A 15,047-nucleotide genomic window follows, 5' to 3' on the forward strand; every position below is an offset into this window, starting at 1 on the left:
GAATTGATAGTCTCCCTTATGGATATATAAGTATATAAGTGATAAGATATACATAAGTGATAAGTTAAAAAGGGGGGGTTGGGGATTTTAACGGGCTGCCGCCGCCTTTTTTACTATTATATAAATGATAGAACCAAGTATCAACCAGACTAAAGAGTGGAGGTGTAATCAACCTTGGTATATAAATGGAAAACATAATGAATGTGAAAAATATCAAATAGGTATAATTGAAAAGGCAACTGGTAAAAAAGTTCACAAAACAAATAAGAGAATTAATTTAAATACTGGTGAGTTGGGTAAAAAAGATAAAAATATTTTTGAGTGGACGGAAAACTTTGATGGTTGTCAGGAAAATATATACATTAATTTAAAAATGGTATGTGGGAGAGGAGGCGCTCAAGCAAGAACATTGAGGGAGGTTTACCATTTTATCTTAGCTCAGTTAAAATATCTTAATAAAGAACCAAACTCAAACATATTTTTTGTTAATATATTAGATGGTGAAGAGAGTTGTAGGAGAATTAAATTATTTCCCACGCATAAACAAATATTTGTAGGGTCGTTGTTTGAGTGGGTTATATTCACCAGATGATATTAAGAGTAAAAGGTTAAAAGGTCCATGAGGTCAGAAGGATCACAGGTGTTTAAGTGGTCTAATGAATAAGGATAACATGTCAAAAGGTTAGAAGGTTCGTAAAGAACAGGGTGAGAGAAATATAGGTGTTTAGGGGCAATGAGGGAGGGAAAGAATTAATATGGAAGTGAATGGGTCAATGTTTGAGTGGGTCAAAGATTAATCTGCCAGATGATATGTAGAAGAAGGATGATAGGTCTATAAGAGAAAACAAATATTTGTAGTGTTTGAGTGGTCTAATGAACAACATTAAGGATAGGTACTACAGACAAAAGGTTCATAAAGATGAGGGTGGGAGAAATAGAGGTGTTTATGATTTTTGAAAAAGACAAGGGGGTAAATGACATTAGATAGGGATTTCCCATGTTAAACGGAGGTGTCCCAGAAGCAACATTATTACACTACTTACGTGGCGATCCGAACCACTCGCGCCGTGCGCGGCGCCGGGATCCACGACGGCCGTGCTATATGCCGGCCGTGCGTCGTGGGCCGCGAAAAACTTGTCCGCCTCCCTGGCCAGGGCGCGCGGTTCCGTAATGGTCGAACCGGTGAGCGTGAGTCGCACCTGTATAGGTAGCTGGCGGAGGAAGAGAGCATGGAAGAGGAAATCCACGTGGCCGTCGCCGAGCAGGGACAGCATGTAATCCATGCGGGCGGACGGTCGTGTGTCGCCGAGTACGGGAAGGTCCAAAAGACGTTCAGCGCGGTCGGCTTCTGTGAGGCCAAACGTGTCGAGGAGAAGCCGCTTGAGCGCCGCGTACTTGCTCTCGTCCGGCGGGTGCCGGAGGAAGGACACGACTCGAGCGGCCGTGCCGGATCCAAGGGCAGCGACCACGTAAAAGTACCTCATGTCGTCCGCCGTGATGCCCCGGAGCTGGAATTGGGCCTCGGCCTGTAGAAACCAGGTGTCGGCCTGCGCTTCCCAGAACTCCGGTAGCTTGATCGCGACAGCGTTGTTGGCCACAGCGCGTTCGGGGAACAGCAACGGCTGAACGAGTCGGAGGTCACCAGTGTAGTGTGGTGCTGGGCACACACGTTAAATAAAGGTAGGCCACAACGCTTTGGGTTAGGTCGAGCTCTTTATTGCTTGCTCACTCGTCAGCACTGCCGTGCTCCGGGCTGCAAGCCCGCGTGTATATCCGGAGGCCATGCCTCACCTGGGGCATGGCCGAGACCCACTGGTGCGCGGAATTACGTCACTGCGCCAGCGAGCCATCGTGTCCGCCACAATATACAAGTACACATTCCCATAAATAAATACAAAACGATTCGCAAACATTTGACCACAAATAAATAAAACAATTCCAGAAGTGTACAAAGTTGGTAGTAAGGTTTCTTCTTCTTCAAGACGTCATTATACTTAACTCAGAAACGTGACGAACAGCACATTCACCAGCATATATTCAACGAAAAGGTAAAATGATGATTTGCATTTGTGATGGATTCTGATTTGGATGTAATTGCTTCTCCATTATATTTGCCATCATTTCAAATATGTTAATGTTTCTTTTTCGCTTGAGCAATGCCGGGTACTCCAGCTATAAACACCGATATACTTTACTCAGGGTACAAATGCAAATACAACTTTGTCTGGGGGGGGGGGGGGGGGGTAACATAGGCTATGTGGCCGTGGCCTAATGCAGGTGTGTGGTGGGTCGGGGTCTGGGTGTAAATTATCGATCTAAATGTGTACCGTGTAGCGCCACCTGGTGATGGTGGCAGAGGGTATTACAATTTTCCTTTTTTTACCTGGGAAACACTGAGGCTAGAGGGTATTACAATTTCCTTTTTTTTTTACCTGGGCAACACTGAGGTTAAAGCACTCTTTGCACGGGTGAATTTTTTCTCCTTCTCACTCCCCTCCCCCAAAACGGAGAGGCCTGTCAAAGCCACCGCAACCCCTCCCCCAAAAGATGTACAGTCACGTGAAAAAGTAAGTACACCCCATGTAAAGTTTTGACTTTTTCAACATATTTCAACATATAGCTATTTGATCTTCATTTCAACAATATTGATAGATAAAGGTGATATAAGAAAACAAATATCATGAAACATTTACATTTTGTAGTCCATTGTATAATTTAAATAAACATAAATGCAAATTTCGCATGTGGTAAAAGTAAGTACACCCTTGGCTCTAATAGGTGGTATTGCCCACTTTGGCAGAAACAACCTCAAGTAGGCGTTTCTTATAACTGTCTACGTCTCTGACATCGACTGGGAGAAATTTTTGCCCACTCCTCCATGCAGAATTCTTTCAGCTATGCGATGTTTGAGGGGTTTCTTGCATGCACCGCTCGTTTGAAATCCCCCAACAACATCTCGATGGGATTTATATCCGAGCTTTGACTTGGCCATTCCAGAACCCTCCATTTCTTTCTTTTCAGCCATTCCTTGGTGGATTTACTGGTATGTTTAGGGTCATTGTCATGTTGCAAGGTTCACCTTCGGTTGAGCTTCAACTCTCCGACAGATGGCCTCACATTATCCTCAAGCACCCTCTGGTACAATGAAGAATTCAGCGTGGATTCTATGATGGTGAGCTGCCCCAGCCATGATGTAGCAAAGCTGCCCCAAACCATAATATTTCCACCACCATGCTTTACAGTTGGTATCAGGTTCTTGTGGTCAAATGCTGTCTTTGGTTTTCGCCAAACATGTCTTCTGGTGCTGTGGCCAAATAGCTCTACCTTTGACTCATCTGTCCAGAGCACAGTGTTCCAGAAGTGCTGGTCTTTGCCTCGGTGTTCATTGGCAAACTTTAGTCTTGCCCTGATGTTCTTTCTGGACAGCAAAGGTTTCCTCCGGGCACACCTCCCATGTCGATCAAATTTGTGCAGCCTCTTTCTAATGGTAGACTCGTGCACTTTGACATCAACAGTGGCCAGAGCTACCTGTAGGTCCCGTGATGACATTCTGGGGTTCTTCGAGACTTCTTCCAGCATCTTGCGGTCTGCGCTCGGGCTGAACTTGCTGGGGCGGCCTGGCCTGAACAAGTTGGCAGTTGTTTGGAATCTTCTCCACTTGTAGATGATCTTCCGGACAGTCGAATGATTGATTTCAAATTGTTTGGAGATCTTTTTAAATCCCTTCCCAGACTCGTAGGCATCTATAACCTTTTTTCTGAAGGCATCAGTGAGCTCTTTTGATCTAGGCATGGTGACGTCGCACACTTCAACAACAAAGAGCAAACCAAACTAAATGTCTGAGGTTTAAATAAGACAGGTTCCTCCAAGATCCTCTCTAACGATGTTCTAATCATTTGTACCTGAGCTGGCGCACCTGATTCTAATTTTAGGTATTTGAAGTAGTGATAAATGTAGGGTTGTACTTACTTTTTCCACATGCGAAATTTGCATTTATGTTTATTTAAATTATACAATGGACTACAAAATGTAAATGTTTCATGATATTTCTTATATTATATCACCTTTATCTATAAATATTGTTGAAATGAAGATCAAGTAGCTGTATGTTGAAATATGTTGAAAAAGTCAAAACTTTACATGGGGTGTACTTACTTTTTCACATGACTGTATATGTAGTATATATTTCCCCTCGCTCTCGCTCCCCTCTCCCTTCCACTCCCCCCACTCCCTTCCTCAGCCCTACTTCTCCTGCCTCCTCCCTCCCCCTCCCCGGCAATGCCGGGTACTCCTGCTAGTATATATATATATATATATATATATATATATATACATATATATATATATATATATATATATATATATATATATATATATATAATTATATATATATATATATATATACAGTATATAGTGTGGTATAAAGGTCTGTGTCCAGTATCAGATGAATTAAATTAGATGTGATAAAAAATATCATTATTACAATATAATCCACTTTTTGGGGATTTCCATGAACTCTTAAGATGTGGTAACACTTATCATAATCGGAAAAATATAATCTGTCGTGAAATATATTTTAAAAAATCAGTGTGATGCCCTTTTGCTTTGAGAACTGCGTCAACTCTGTTTCACATAATATTTTCAATTGATTCGTGTATTATGCTCGAGTCAATTTCTCCCCCAATAGTATTGTAATGCACTTTAGAGCATATAACCAGAATGTTTAAAAAAAATTTTTTACCCTGATTTTTATTCTTATTTTATCATACTCTTTCTTTTATCAAATTTTAAAAAAATCAACTTCCTTTATCATACTTTTTTATCTCATAATTTTTCGTATATTTCTCTCAAATGTATTTATCCATCATTTGTTCTGTTGACAAAGTTTCAGTCAATATACTCAATTAATATGGTCAATTTAATGTAATAACTATAATACATGAAGGAATATGAATAAATATGTTCAATGTTGTGAAAAATAGTTTTTACAAACTTTTATTTAATTTCATCTGAACTTTGTTTTTGGCCCGTTTCAAATATTTGAGCCATTCGTTTTATAGGTTCCATACGTCCTAGAGAGCTGAAATTTGGCCCACGGTCCTCTTTTCTGGTAAATTTTCATCTATCAAAATTTAATTGAAAAACTACATTTAAAAAAATGTTTAAAGCTATTTAAAAAAAATAAAAGTGTGTAGCCCTAAAACATGTTTTTTCGTCTACTTATTTAAAATTGTGGTATGACAAATCTTAGCATTGATTTAAGTGCATTTAGACGTTTGTAAAACAAATAAGAAATAAAATACCTCATGGTAATTTATCCAACACGAATAAAAGTGAAGCTGACCTTTCGGGCCTTTTCCTTCGTCGCAGAAAAAGAGAAAGACAATGGGGCGAGGGTTGACAAAACATCTCATTACACCTTTCTTGGTGCATATTTGCCTATTGTGAATGTCTCCTTTGTACAACCTTTAAAATGCCCCATGTAGGGCATCGTACTGGCTTCCTTAAAATGAAACAAGATAGTCTTGTAGTTCATAGAAATTACTTTGGAGATTGGGTTGAAGACTAGTTCAATCTAAAAGTCAAGGGTTACTATGCACAAAAGTTTGATTTCACTGTCGATGTTTAAAGATTTTTGGGTGTAGGTCATCACTCAATGTTTACAGTGCACTTTGAGGTCACAGGGACATCACCAAGGCTTTTTTTTTTTAGGTTTGAAGGAGGTTGTCAAGTGAGGAATAAAAAACACCGACAGCATGTTCACTTTTTGACGAGACCTTCTGACATTCACCATCTATACCTAAGCTACATACTGTTGCGTTTATGGGGGGAGGGAGTTATGTATTCAAAGGGTAGTTAGATATGTGTAGTTAGGAAATGCCATTCGAACCGGTAGCATCTCGATGTATTAAGTTAGGTACATAGAAGTGCTAATCTGTTCAGTAAATGTGCATTTCTGGAAGGGGAAAATGCTTAATTGTCAGTAAATAGCTAAGGAAAGGGATTGGATAAGTTGTTTTTATCATGTTTCCATTTTAATAGGACCATATCAAGCTAAAAGAGAGATGGGTAGAGAGACCAAAGAAGGAATGACTAGTGCACGTGGCTAATGGCGACGTCCAGAAACATGCATTAATGAAAACTTAAACAGGTTCAGAAACTGCCTTTATAACTTACCATGTTTGCTTTTGATATAATGTATAGGCTCATGGAAGAGCTGAATGACAGAGGGTACATACTGTTACGGATTCGGCCCTAATGATTGTTGTTATGATTATTGTTGTTGGTTCGAAGTATTCTGGTGATTGGGGTTGAAGGGAAAGGGTTATTATAGTTAAAAGATTTAAAAGCGCTCCTGGTAAAATGTGGCCGGAAATCCGGATCATGACCGGAAGAGGTGGAGCGAAGAAGAAGAGGTGGTAGGAGATGGTGAAGAGACGTGGTTGTTTTAGCTCCGGACCGAGCGGTCGACGTACAGTGCGAGTGAACTTTGCGTCCTTGAAGGGAAGTTCGGGTGATAAGAGACATCGCCGGAGTGCGTGGAGCCTGTGTCGTCGGGGATCCTCATTGAGGTTCCGGAGAATCCTGGCCTAAAAGACCGGGTTCGAGAAAAAGCCGTCTGCCATCTTCGCCACGCGAGCAACCTGCAGTGAACCGGGTTTGGTCGTGGCGGCTGGGCATTATTCCCCGGTGGTTTGCCGGGGATGGCTGTGCCAGAAAGGGCACGTGAGAATTAAACGGAGGCTCGCGGATTGAACCGCAAAAGTTGTACGTCAGAGCACATCTTTGTGAGGTTCCTTTCCACCGCTGTATTGCTGGGTGCTGAACAACGTGACCTCGAGGTCGTCTCGATCGCCTACGCCTCAATTGACTTTGATCGGGCCTTGACTCCCTGATCGCGGGAGCGCACAGAGACATTGGGACTTCGCCTTGGAGGGGTGCAGAGACATTGGGGAGCTGCCGTGAGTTTGGGGTTAAGGGGCTTGATATTGCCCCTATTGTTGTATGGCTCTTTTTGTGTGATTTCTAATATATTATTGTTTGTTCGTAACCTTGTGTGGTTGCATTATTGATTTGACTGTTTCATTTGCTAGTTCCATTGAGGGTTTCATTATTTGTTTGATTTCAACCAAGGATAACACATCTTTCTGCCGGGGACCCTCTCGGGATTCGGAGGTCTACCGAGTCCAGAGGTAAGGGGAGGACCCCGTAACAATACATACGTACAGCGACAATTTAATATAATGACATTAATGTTATGACAAAGGAACGAGAAAATCAAGTGGACATGGGGTTCAAACCCCGCCAACGACCTATAGTCAGTGTGGATGCTCGAACCATTATGCCAATGAGTCTGGTGCATAATAGGAAATCTTGTGTGGATAGGGCGACATATAACAGGGAATCTTATGAGACACAGGTGGCACGTGCAAAAGAATACCATTATATGGAAGAAAATAAACTTTAAGGATGAACTCGGAATTTAACTACAAATAAGTGTTTGATTAAGCTTAAGCTTATTTTGCCAATGTTACAATGAAAGTGAGGCTTTGGCTTTTAAAATAATAATAACAATAATCAAACATCACAAGATTGTTTGGAGAAATTTAGATTTCAAAACGCAAAAGACTTAGAGGCAGAATTTTTAGCTCCTGCCCCAACTCTCTATTATTTGCCCTTCACACTTCCCTTCCTAGATTTTCTTTTTGTCAATTTATCCCACTGTTTGTGTATGTAATATGTAGATGACTCCTTATATAATTTGAAAACACCAAAACTATTAAACTTTAAGAGAGTACCACACAATTTGCTTCTTATTCCATTGCTCTTTAGTGCGATTTTATCGGAACACACAAACCGTACACAGAAGCCAGAGGAAAACGGCAAAACCAAATATTTAGTTATTACTTTGGTAACTAGAACGGAACTCGGTAGAGCAAACCTCTGCAAAGCTGAACAGTTTACGTTTTGCATCCCACAGATTGGTCAGATCTGGATTCGGACATTAACCAAAATTAAACTGGCTTGTTATTGTCGCCCAGCCAACTCATCCACCAAGGTTCACCCAAATCCGTCCACACCTTTTTGAGATATCACGCTATATATCGTTTTTGGCCCTTTCTCCCAATGGTAAAGAATCACTTCAAAAAATTAAATAATTATCGTATCCGAATCAATATTCAGATCTTCACTAAATTCGAATCGATTTGTCCTTGTCACACACACAACCTACCCACCAAGTTTCGTCCAATTCCGTTCACAACGTTTTGAGATATCCTGCTATGTATCGTTTTTCGCCCGATCTCTCAATGGTGAAGAATCACTTGAAAATTAAATAATTATCGTATCCAAATCCATATTCAGATCTTCACCAAAATCTAATTAATTCGTCCTTGTCACACGCACAACCTGCCCACCAAGTTTCGTCCAAATCCGTCCATAACTTTTTGAGATATCCTGCTATATATCGTTTTTGGCCCTATCTCTCAATAGTGAAGAATCACTTTTTAAAATTATCTGATCCGCATCTGGATTCGAATCTTCATCAAAATAAAATCAATTATTCCTTGTCACACACCAAATCTGTCCACCAAGTTCCTTTGAATCCGTCCACAACTTTTTTTTCACCACGCACCTTCAATGTATCATGTACGCACCAGTCGGAACGACCCCTGTCCTCCCCCACCCCTCACCCCCCAACACAGTATATGTATTGTATGTATTGGAAGGGCGACATAATGTCAGCCAGGTGGAGGTATGCTCTCATGTCCTACAACAATAAAATCTCGTCAGCATGTCCTACAAGATGGTACAGATCGAGGAGCACACTTGTCATTGAGCTGTCTAGTCTAGGTCTGATTGCCAAACAGACTATAGACTCTCAGATGATGACTTCATAAGCAGGACATCATAACACGCCCTATCCATCAGATGGATATCAAGCTGGGTGTCCCATCTGCTATGTCCACCATTAGTTGATGGACATTAAAGATCCCCCTTTCATGAAGAGTAGGTTGAGTTATCGCAGGCCCCCTGAACAAATTCAAAATTGCTGCCCTGACTGACAGTAAGTATGTTTCATTCTATTTTTTGGATGTCGTGCGGCTGCGCTCAGGCACATGTTATCGACTGGAATCCGTGCAAGCCGGTAATTGTCAGCAGCGAGGAACGTGAGTCGGGGCACGTTTGAGGGACGGTAGCCAAAACAGGAGGCCTGGCAGGATGCGGGCAGGCTCGCCACCCACTGCGCCTTCGGTACCCAGCACATGCGGTGTCAAGCGGAGCATGGCTCCACATGTCGCTGGGCACTTATCGCTCTGGGTTGGACTGGGCCTACTGTCTAGGTTGGTTTCTGGTGGCATGATGGAACGTGCAGGAAAATTATTTGAAGAAAGAGTTGGTTAATGTTCCATGTGCGCTGGACATCTTCCTTCCTTCCTTCCGTGTAAGTGCTGCTTCATCAGGATGAAGATTACTGCACTGCGATCTGTCAGTCTCTTATTACTCCACATGGTTAGACCATGGTTCATTAGAGGAAACTGATGTATCTGGGAAATGCACGGATATTTATTCTTTATACAAGGGACTAAGCTCAAGGAAGAGTTAAACAACAAATGACAGCAGGTTTATAGATTACTAAAGTGCATTGCAAGTATTGTGAATTGTCGGTGTTTTTTTTTTTGTTTTTTTTGTATACAAGATCGAGGCTCGTGTAAGAGCTAACATTGATCACAAAAAAACAAACTGACACATAAAACATAAAACATATGATGAAGGGAGCGGTAGACAAGATGGAGAGCAGGGACATTGGGAAATCTGTGGGAGGGAGAGGGCTTGGGGGGGAGGAGGCATGGGAAGGGGAGGGGGGTGGGAGAGGTAAAAAAAAAAAAAACACATGGACACTGCTAGGACCTCCAGGAAAGAAGTCGGTATTTCAAAAAAGTGGATCTGGGGTGAATTAACGGGGGTAGAAAAGATCAAGGTTTTGGATGGGGGAAGATAAGAGATGGTGGTGGACAGCTGTTTTAAAGACCTGGAGGGAGGAGAGGGATTGAAGAGAGTGAGGGAGTTTGTTCCAGAGGTGGGAGAAAAGAGGAATGAAAGAGTGAAGGTGAACAGAGAGTCTTGAATTTGGCAGTTTAACCAGAAGAGGGTTGCTGGCAGATCTTGTGCGACCCGTAGGAATATTTGGGGGACAGAGCACAGACAGAGTTGGGGGAGCTAGGCTGGAGAGGAGTCGGTAGAAGACAGAAAGACCACCAACCTGCCTGCGGTGAGTGAGTGAAAGGCCCTCGGAGTTAGCTTCATCGCGGGAGATTCCAATGATTCTGAAAGCTTTGGATTCAACAGTGTGAAGCCGAGCTAGGTGTGAGGCAGGAGCACCAGCCCAGAGGGGAGACCAGTATTCAATTGAGCTGCGGATGAAAGCCTTGTATGTGGTGAGGAGCTCAGGTGTGCCAAGGAAGGACTTCGCACGGCGGAGGATGCCCAGTCGGCAACTGGCTTTGGAGGCCAGCTTGGAAATGTGGTTTTCCCAGGAAAGATCATGGCAGATAGTGAGACCCAAAAGCTTGAGTGACAGAACTTCTTGAAGAGGATTGTTGAGAAAGTGGATGGGAGAGTTGTCCAGACAGTCTTTTCAGAGAGACAAAGTGAGAGTGTGAGATTTGTCAGGATTGAAAGACATGTTCCACTTGTTTGACCAGTATGTGATTTTGTCCAGGTCTGCAGAGAGTGAGGAGGCTGCAGACTGTCGATCTGAGGGATGAGGACTGGAGCGGCAGAGAGTGGAGTCATCAGCAAAGAGATAGAGAGGATTTTTCAGAGAGTCGGAGAGATCATTGATGAAGACCAGAAAAAGCACAGGGCACAGAATGTGTTGTCAATGCATCAGGATGAACGTCAGTTTGGCACGTTTGAAGTATTGCCCTGAATTCTAGGGAATACCGTGCAATCGGTAGCAGCTCAGTTGTATGGATATGCAACCACTGTGGAGCACACAGCACCAGCATGTCCAATTTGCTTCACTCAAGTCTGCAGATCAGCATTCAACCCTGTCAGTGCATTAAGTGATGAAAGCTCCACATTTACAAGTACTACTACGACTAATGTTATTTATATGACTACAACTACCAAAACGAATACTACCCAAGAGTCATTGGAATTCCCAATGTTCTCTTCATCACCCAAGATTTTCAGGAAGACATGCAACGGAGAGGTCAAGAGCAAATCTCGAGTGCTGAAATACTTATACACGGTTCTTACATGACGGTTGCACCGCCAGCAGGTAAGGGTTGAAAGGGTCCCTGCGTCTGCTCATTTTAAATTGGCACGAATCGGCTTTCAAAAGCACATGACTGTGGCAAGTCTGCCCGACAAGATTGGCCGAGCAATCTCGTCAAGCGATTCGCTTTACTAGTGCTTCATCGTCTAATGAGTTGATTTACCAATTTACTTGGAGCTGTGCAGACCGCTCCCGATGACCACACACAACTTCACATTAACAAGGAAGGAAACACCATTACAAGAAAATGGGGGAGGATGGATGGGAAGGGAAGAAGAAGAAGAAGAAGTGCACAGCCACGAAACGGCAATCACAGTCCTGTGACAAATTACTATATAAGAAACAAGAAAGAGCAATCATAGATTGCAAACCCTCACCAGGATGTGTTTTCAGTGGTTTTTAAGGTGCTTGTGTCAAAACAAATATGGCGGCCGAACCGCGTGACCGATGACGTCATCATTTTTTTTCTTCACCAATTTATACCTACATGACGCTCAATAAATTTTATCTTGATCGAATGAAGTTTTGTACTTGTCGAATTATGACATCATAATGGAGGCACCTATGACATCATCATTAACATATCTTATTCCAAATGGAGAGTTCTTTACAATGAGCCATGTCTCAATTTTTTCTATTGAGCACTTTCGGAGATATAGAGGTGCAAAATTTTTCGGTTTTTCCAAGATGGCGGCCATACCACGAGACCCATGACGTCATAATTATCATTTAAAAATTATACAGGTGGAGGTGCACCTTTGGTGAAAATTTCCTGTCAATCGGACCAACGGTTGCAGAGAAAATCATATTTATTCTGTGTGGACAAACAAACAAACAGACAAACAGACAGACAAACAAACGGACTGAAATGCGATACCCTCTCCTCAGGCTCGGTCATAACCGAGCATACCCTCAAGACCTCGATGGCTTAATGTATAATTTATTGCATTCACTCAGGGCACACAGGACAGACAGAGAGAATAGATGAGAAAGAAATAAAAGGAAACCTGCTCCACCCGCGAAGCTCTCGGCACCATCCTTGTGGTGTCCTGCATGCCTCCCCAGCCCCATTCTTCTGGCCACGCACCAGCACTTGTCCCACAAAGCTGTACCGCAAACCACCCCGCACCGCAAATACAGGGACGCTGGAAAGCATTTTGAGTTGGGGGTGCTGAGTTAATAATATTTAATACACATTTTGAAAATAAGTAAATCAAATATAAAAATAAAATCTCCATCCTCTCTGCTCTGCTCATAGTCTTACACTAAACCCAAAATATCCCAGTATAAAAAATACTGGGATAATATTGTTACAGACACGACTTTGATGTTAAAGTGGGCCGAGCGGAATGGCCGTCGTGTCCGCACAAATTACCCGACTATACTCGACGTTGACGAAGTCGCGCGATGCTGACTCAATAAGAAAAAGAAGACACCCGGCTGGATCACAATAACACAATACGACACCAGGGGTTCAGTTCTCAAGACCTCCGGAGGAGGTTATATTAAGGCGGAAGGTTAGATTACAACTACAAGAGGGACAGCATAGAAAGACAAGCACTTAGACACAATCTTATATTATTCCCAACAGACGACAGATAAACGGGACAAGGCTGACTCACACGGGGATTGATGGCTAGGAAAGGCAGAATCGATGGCTCAAGGTGCACTCTTGGCTCAAGGACAGGGTACTGTACGGTCCAGTAGATGCAGGAGGTTTCACAGCGCTCGAGGTGGCGTCTTGTCGTCTCAAGCTGGGGGCGCATCTGACGTCACATCCGGCGCGGGGCCGCGTATATCCGGCGGGGAGTGACACGCCCTCGGCTCGTTAGCTCCGCCTCGTGGAATCGGCACGTTGCTTCTCATTGGGTGCGTGCGGGGGGTTTACCAGGCTCCGCCCTTGACGAGGAGCTGACAAGGAGCCCCTTCGTGGTAACCCCGTGGAGCGCATGGTCTATGGCGCTAATCGAGCCGGTGTGAGGACGCATCCTCCCCCGCTCCGCCGCCATCTCCTCTGTTGTTGTTGTAATTGTTGTTGTAGTTGTTGTTATTGTTGTTGTTTGGGGAAGAAGATGGGAGGAGGTATGGGAAAGGTCCTAAACTCACTACTGATGCCATATAATCACATTCTGGTGCAACGAAGAGTCATAATTAATGGAAACGAGGCCTTAACTGACATAGATTAAGAATAACTAGGAAGATGTCCGAAAGTTGTCTACGTGTGGTGCGGTGGACCTGGGCACGACATTTAATGGGGGAATAAGGGGAAGGTCGGCTCTACTGATTGTTATTTACATGCAATGGGACTAGGGAATGGGGGATTGGGGAAAGTTGGGGAGTATTGGAGAAAATAGGGGAATATTTACAAGCGGATATGGAGGCCAAATTCCATATTCGCAACATTGCACCCTTCTCTACCCTCGGGGCGTCCCGACCCGATAAATTTTTACCTACTTTAGTGTGGCACGCAATGTAGTTCCCTCTACTATTAACTCTACCCTGAGTGCGACAGTTTTACAGATATTCACAAATGAGTAAATATGTCCCCCTGCGACGTTGCACCCTTCTCCTCACAGAAACACACCCACAGGATAACCGAATCCGGAAAGAATTCTCAAACTAAACATACAGCCGGTAGGGAGCATTATTTACAAGACTACGCTGCTATTTACACTACGATCCAGGACCTGTTTTTGGAGGAACACATGCAGATGTTATGCATAGAGAGAGAGCGCGCTTGCCAACATCGATACACCAACCCACGAGTGCTCTGTGGCCGACGGCCTTTAATAACGTGCAGAGCACCCTTTCCCAGCATCAAAAGCACCACCCCACCACCAATCGGTGCAGTCACCATTGTTCAATGATTAAAAATAAATTCGACAACCCCTAACCCTGCAGGTGTCTCTTGCTCTTCTTGTGGTGCACTTGGTGTTAACTAAAAGTGGTTCACCTGTATGGCATAGGTGCCACGTTGACCCAGAGGTCCATCCCCGGGTGGTGCTTGGCCGCAAACGAACTGCGGTCCATTGTGGGTGGCCACAAACATTGCGGTCCATATGGTGTATCGATCCCGGCAGCAAACAGCGAAAGTGCAGGCCCACAACTGCGCAGCCAGCACCTCTCTCTCCTCTCTCTCTACCCCAAAGCCAGATCCTCGGAGGTGGGAGACAAAAGAAGAAACAAGTGAGTAAGGTGGTAAGGGCGCAAAAGTGCACGCAATGTAAGGTGATGCACACTGGGGGCACATGGGAACCAGGTGAGACAGGTACGTTCCTATCGTACGCCCCCCCCCCCCACCAGGTAACCTACATGGCCCCTCCCTTACCCCTTACTGTATCCACACAACACAACACTACCCATAAACATCTACTTTACAAATCAACAAACATCCCTACTGTCTTCCCCGTTCCTCCCATAAACCAAATTCGTCTTCTCTCCCTCCTAACCAATCAAATTTGCCATTTTCAACTCTCCTCAAAATTTGCCATTTTCAACTCAACATCAAAATTTGCCATTACCAATTCATCATCAGTCCCTCCTAGGGAGGGAGAGATGGAATCACCCCAATGTCTCATCCACGTCGTGATGCGTCTCACAAATCCAACAGCAATTCTCATTTCTGCAACACAAACAAAGAAAACACAGGTGTGGAGTCATCATCATCACCACAGGTAAGTGGCTGCGTATGGTGCGACAGGTTCTTCAATCCTAACTATTTCCTAAATGACTTTAACAACTTTACACTACCCGGGGTCTTTCT

At 43.6% G+C, this 15,047-nt stretch overlaps 1 protein-coding gene across 1 annotated transcript in view; it reads right to left on the reverse strand.

The window, feature by feature from the left end:
• LOC137425012 (class E basic helix-loop-helix protein 41-like) overlaps positions 1-15,047 on the reverse strand; it is a 178,211-nt gene that overhangs the window by 111,241 nt on the left and 51,923 nt on the right. The window lies entirely within an intron of this gene.

This window comes from Myxine glutinosa, chromosome 4, assembly GCF_964187855.1.
Source record: "Myxine glutinosa chromosome 4, kmMyxGlut1.1, whole genome shotgun sequence".
NCBI classification, from domain to species: Eukaryota; Metazoa; Chordata; class Myxini; order Myxiniformes; family Myxinidae; genus Myxine; species Myxine glutinosa.